The sequence below is a fragment of the Zea mays genome, chromosome 3 (genome assembly GCF_902167145.1).
Source record: "Zea mays cultivar B73 chromosome 3, Zm-B73-REFERENCE-NAM-5.0, whole genome shotgun sequence".
Classification (NCBI taxonomy): Eukaryota; Viridiplantae; Streptophyta; class Magnoliopsida; order Poales; family Poaceae; genus Zea; species Zea mays.
Window position 1 is genome coordinate 61,190,334 of NC_050098.1, and position 6,393 is coordinate 61,196,726.

Below are 6,393 nucleotides of genomic sequence, written 5' to 3' on the forward strand. Positions count from 1 at the left end.
CATGGCGCTTCACATCTGGCACCTCCTTAGAGAGGCTCTCCAGGTCGGCGATGAGGGCCTCGGACTCGGCGAGGGCCTCGGCGTACTCCACGCACTCGACGTCGCATTCGAACGCGTGTCGGTACGTGGGGCCGACGGTGATGACCCCGTTGGGGCCTGGCATCTTGAGCTTGAGGTAGGTGTAGTTGGGGACGGCCATGAACTTCGCGTAGCATGGCCTCCCCAATACTGCGTGGTAGGTTCCTCGGAACCCGACCACCTCGAACGTGAGGGTCTCCCTTCGGAAGTTGGAGGGTGCTCCGAAGCAAACGGGAAGGTCGAGTTGTCCGAGGGGCTGGACGCGCTTCCCGGGGATGATCCCGTGGAAAGGCGCAGCGCCTGCCCGGACCGAGGACAGATCGACACGCAGGAGCCCGAGGGTCTCGGCGTAGATGATGTTGAGGCTGCTGCCTCCGTCCATGAGGACCTTGGTGAGCCTGACGTCGCCGATGATGGCTCGACAACGAGCGGGTATTTCCCCGGGCTCGGCACGTGGTCGGGGTGGTCGGCTTGGTCGAAGGTGATGGGCTTGTCGGACCAGTCTAGGTAGATTGGCGCCGCCACCTTCACCGAACAGACCTCCCGACGCTCTTGCTTGCGGTGCCGAGCCGAGGCGTTTGCCGCTTGCCCACCGTAGATCATGAAGCAGTCGCGGACCTCGGGGAACTCTCCTGCCTGGTGATCTTCCTTTTTGTCGTCGTCGCGAGCCCTGCCACCCTCCGCGGGTGACCCGACCCTGTGGAAGTGGCGCCGAAGCATAGCGCACTCCTCAAGGGTGTGCTTGACGGGCCCCTGATGATAGGGGCACGGCTCCTTGAGCATCTTGTCGAAAAGGTTGGCACCTCCGGGGGGGTTTCCGAGGGTTCTTGTACTCGGCGGCGGCGACAAGGTCCACGTCGGCGGCGTCGCGTTTCGCTTGCGACTTCTTCTTGGCCTTCTTCTTGGCGCCGCGCTGAGTTGATGCCTCGGGGGCATCTTCCAGTGGGCGGCCCTGGGGCTGCTTGTCCTTCCGGAAGATAGCCTCAACCGCCTCCTGGTCAGAGGCGAACTTGGTGGTGATGTCCATCAGCTCGCTCGCCCTGGTGGGGGTCTTTCGACTCAGCTTGCTGACCAGGTCGCGGCAAGTGGTGCCGGCGAGGAACGCGCTGATGACATATGAATCGGTGATGTTGGGCAGCTCGGTGCGCTGCTTCGAGAATCGCCGGATGTAGTCCCGGAGAGACTCTCCCGGCTGCTGTCGGCAGCTTCGGAGGTCCCAGGAGTTTCCGGGGCGCACGTACGTGCCCTGGAAATTGCCGACAAAGACTTGGACCAGGTCGTCCCAGTTGGAGATCTGCCCCGGAGGCAGGTGCTCCAACCAGGCGCGAGCGGTGTCGGAAAGGAACAGGGGGAGGTTGCGGATGATGAGGTTGTCATCGTCGGTTCCACCCAGTTGGCAGGCCAGCCGGTAGTCTGCGAGCCACAGTTCCGGTCTCGTCTCCCCCGAGTACTTTGTGATAGTAGTCGGGGTTCGGAACCGGGTCGGGAACGGCGCCTGTCGTATGGCGCGGCTGAAAGCCTGCGGACCGGGTGGTTCGGGCGAGGGACTCCGATCCTCCCCGCTGTCGTAGCGTCCCCCACGCCTGGAGTGGTAGCCTCGGCGCACCCTCTCGTCGAGGTGGGCCCGACGGTCGCGGTGATGGTGCTTGTTGCCGAGGCGACCCGGGGCCGCAGGCGCTGTGTTGCGCGTGCGCCCGGTGTGGACCGAGGCTTCCCGCATGAATCGGGAAGTCGCGGCGCGATGTTTCGAGGGGTACCCCTGCCTTCGGGAGGCAGAGCTTTCGGCCCGTCGGACCGCGGCGCCCTCCAGGAGATTCTTGAGCTCTCCCTGGATTCGCCGCCCCTCGGTGGTTGATGGCTCCGGCATCGCGTGGAGAAGCATTGCCGCTGCAGCCAGGTTCTGGCCGACCCCACTGGAAGCGGGTGGCGGCCTTACCCTGACATCGTCGGCGATGCGGTGCTGGAAGCCCTGGGGTAGATGACGCACTTCCCCGGCCGGAGGTTGGCCCGCCCATTCCTGCCCGACATCCCGGCGGATCGGCTCAAGTGTTCCTGCTCCCTCGTCGAGCCTGGCCTGCACCCCGCGGATTTGCTCGAGCTGTGGGTCATGACCCCCTGCCTGAACGGGGACCATTGCTAGCTCCCGTAGGATGTCAACGCGAGGCACAGGCCTAGGGAGATCACCATTCTCTGGCATACCAAGATGGTTGCCTTCGGAGGGACCCCCTAGATCGACGTGGAAACATTCACGACTTGGGCCACAGTCCTCGTCGCCGAGGCTGCGGCTACCATCGGAACAGTCGGAAAGGCAGTAGTCGCATGCGGTCATGAAGTCCTGCATGGCACTGGGGTTACCAAGTCCGGAGAAATCCCAACAGAAGTCGGGCTCGTCATCTTCCTCGAACCCCGAGGGCCCGTAGGTCGAGACGTCCGTCAGCTGGTCCCAGGGTGACCGCGTACGAAACCCCAGAGGGTTTGGACTCGCCTCTACGAGAGCGTCCGCCAAAGCGAAGTCGCTTGGCGGGTCGAGGCTGAATCCAAGAGGCGTGAGATGGGAATCGATCGATACCTCTTGGTCGACGGGCGGTGATGAAGTCACGTCAGGGACTGACTGCACCGTCGTCTCAGGTACGAGGGTGACGCCCAGCAAGCCTTTCGCGAGCGTGCTGGCGTTGTCTGTTTGCTTGGAATTGGCGTGTTGCGGGAGACGGCGCTCGTCTTCGTCTCAAACGCGAGGTCGACGCCCGACGTGCCCCCCGTTGGGGCGCCGGCGCCGTCGACTTGCTCGACAGCCGACGAGGTGCCGCCTCCTGCTTGGCCTTGGTTGCCCCGCCTCCTCCTCCGTCGGCGGGGGAGAGGGCGGGGCGAGCTCGAATGTTGTTCTTCCACCACGCGGGGAAGACGTCGCCGATTCCGCCGCCGGCGGGCGGGCTGTCGGCCGCCATTGTCGCTGTCGCACGGCGGGGGAAGGAGTATCATGTCGTAGCTGCCGTCGAGGGACATGAACTCAAGACTCCCGAAACGGAGCACCGTCCCGGGCTGGAAAGGTTGCTGGAGACTGCCCATCTGGAGCTTGACGGGAAGTTGTTCGTCAACACGCAGCAGGCCCCTACCTGGCGCGCCAACTGTCGGTGTTTCGAGACCGGGGGGGTCCCTGGACCGACGAGTGAAAAGGCAGCTGGAGCGAGAGAGAGAGAGAGGTGGAAATCCCGTGGCCTTCGTGTTTGTCCCGTGCCCAGGTCGGGTGCGCTTGCAGTAGGGGGTTACAAGCGTCCACGCGGGAGAGGGAGCGAGCGGCCTCACACGAGCGCCCGTCCCGTCCTCTTCCCCGCGCGGCCAACCCTCTGTAAGAGGGCCCTGGTCCTTCCTTTTATAGGCGTAAGGAGAGGATCCAGGTGTACAATGGGGGTGTAGCAGAGTGCTAACGTGTCTAGCGGAGGAGAGCTAGCGCCCTAAGTACATGCCATCGTGGCAGCCGGAGAGGTTTTGGCACCCAGTTCGTGTGGTGTCGTGGCCGTCGGAGGAGCGCTGGAGCCTGGCGGAAGGACAACTGTTGGGGCTGTTGAGTCCTTGCTGACGTCCTCTTGCTTCCGTAAGGGGGCTGAGAGCCGCCGTCGTCATAGAGCGTGTGGGGTGCCATCATTACTTGTCTGGCGGAGCGAGCCAGATGGGACGCCGGTCTTGTTCCCCGTAGCCTGAGTCAGCTTGGGGTAGGGTAATGATGGCGCCTCTTGTTGATGAGGTCGGTCCGCGCCCTAGGTTGGGCGATGTGAAGGCTCCTCCGAGGTCGAGGTCGAATCCGAGCCCCTGGATCGGGCGAGGCGGAGACCGTCGGCTGAAGCCAGGGCTGAGTCCGAGCCCTGGGGTCGGGCGAAGCGGAGTTCGTCGTCTTCCGGGGCTGAGCCCGAGTCCGGGCCCTGGGGTCGGGCGGATCGGAGTTCGTCGTCTTCCGGGGCTGAGCCCAAGTCCGAGCCCTGGGTCGGGCGGAGCGGAGTTCGCCGTTGTTGGGGGCCTTCGTCCTCCGAAGGTCCTCAAAAACATGATTTGACAATATCTTCCAAGTGAAATGTATGAACAGATATCTTCGGACCCAGATTATGAACATGAAGTACGATCAGGACGAAGCTTAAGCTAGACGAAGGAGGATTGAGATGAAGGACGGGCTGATCACCAAGCCGTACGAGGGATGGTGCATAGCCGAAGCTATGCGCAGGGGAGCTTCGGCATAGTGGCAGAAAGGGGAACCGACTTAAAGATGAAAAGACTACTTAGGCTTTGACAGATCCTCATAAGTCATTAGCAAATGTAGTGGACATGAATGTAATTTTACATGGGCTGCGTCCCACGTCTATAAATAGATGAACAGTACTCCCGTACTGTTCAGGCTGACTTGGCATTTGCTTTTGCGTCACACTTGTATTTTCATCTCCTTCCAAGCCGAAGGTACATTTATAATTCGATACTGTCTCTATTTTTCTATGATGATATAATAAAGTTAAATGGATGATGTTATATGATTATTCATGCTATCTTTTATGTTTCATATGCTTCGTCTTTCATTAATGTATATTGTGACGATGAAGGTTCGTCTTTCATGACCTTCGTCCGAAGATCGTTATGTCCTAAGGGAAATAATGTTTCAAAGGACGAAGGACTTTATCGTTTAACATTCTCTGTGTTGCCTTGTTCTTAACTCATAGCACTTGAGAACAAGTCCCCAACATTGGCGCCCACCTCCGGTGAACTCACTTCCACTTCGAGTTTTTTGAACACCTTCGGAAGCCATAGACCCTCGCTATGGCACCGAAGAAAGCTTCAGCGACTGGGGCTGTAGCTCTGCAACCGCTGGACCCTAACCAGGAAACTGTCTCTCTTCGGGAGGCCCGAAGCCAGAAGAGGAAGGCCGTCAGCCCGACGCTTCAGGAGGATGAGCTAGACCAAGAAATCAGGGATATGGAGATGCTACATCAACAGGTGCAAAGGAAGAAGGAGAAGATGGCCCGACTAGCTGAGTTGCAAAGACAGATAGACGAAGCCTCTGAGGAAGTTCGCCATCTTTCTCACGATGAGCAGACCCGAAGGCCTCAGCAGAAAGACCTTCATCAGGAGGGCTTCGTCAACGAAGATGACTGGTATGACAATTTCCATCAGGGAAATTTTGTTTTCGATGATGCTTCTCCTCTGTCCGCTGAACTGCAGGCTACACCTTGGCCCCCGTCCTATAAGCCACCCCAACTTCCCATCTTCGACGGCCATTCAGACCCGAAGCAGTTCTTGATGAGCTACGAAGCAACAGTGTCTTCGTATGGTGGCAATGCTGCAGTCATGGCAAAATCTTTTGTTATGGCTGTCAGGAGTGTTGCTCAGACCTGGTATTCCTCCCTTCGACCAGGAACAATCACTTCATGGCAGAAGCTGAAGGATATGTTGTTAACCAGCTTTCAAGGGTTTCAGACGAAGCCGGTCACTGCTCAAGCCTTGTTCCAGTGCACTCAAGATCATGAAGAATACCTTCAGGCGTATGTCAGAAGGTTCTTGCGTTTGAGGGCGCAGGCACCAACGGTGCCCAATGAAATTGTCATTGAGGCCATGATCAAGGGGCTTCGTCCTGGACCTGCAGCTCAATATTTTGCTAGGAAGCCTCCTCAGACTCTGGAGAAGCTGCTCCAAAAGATGGATGAGTACATTCGTGCCGACAATGATTTTCGCCAAAGAAGGGAGGAGGCTTTCAGATTTTCTGAGATGACCAGGGGCTTCGGAGGAAGATTCTATCCGAAGCATGTCAGGTCCATCCATAACTCTACTCAAAGTGATGATAAGGGGAGTCAGCAGCACAGGCCGCAGCCCTCCTCACAGGCTTCGGGGCAACAACAAAGCTTCTTCCGGCCACCAGCTCCAAGAGGAAGAGGCGCCAGGGGCTTTGGCGGAAGATTTGGAGATCAACCAAGGAGAATATTTTGCTTGTTTTGCGGTGAAAACAAGGGCCATACCACCAGGATGTGCCATGTTACCATCCAAAAGCAAAAGGAGATAGCCGAAGCTGCAGCACAACAAGCTCAGCCGAAGCAGGTCATGCATACTGCTTCGTACCATGTGCCTTACATCCCAGAATACATAGGTAACCACCCTGCAGTTTCTGTTGCTTCGGCAAGTCAACCTCAAGCTTCCTGGCAACAACCTCCACCTCCACCACCGCTGCAACAAGGCCAACAGCCAGAAGGGAGCCAATATGCTCCACACCAAAGGGACTTTAGAGAGCAGTCCGAAGCTCGTACAGTCAACAGCACCGTGCCGGAGTCAAAGCACATTTATTGA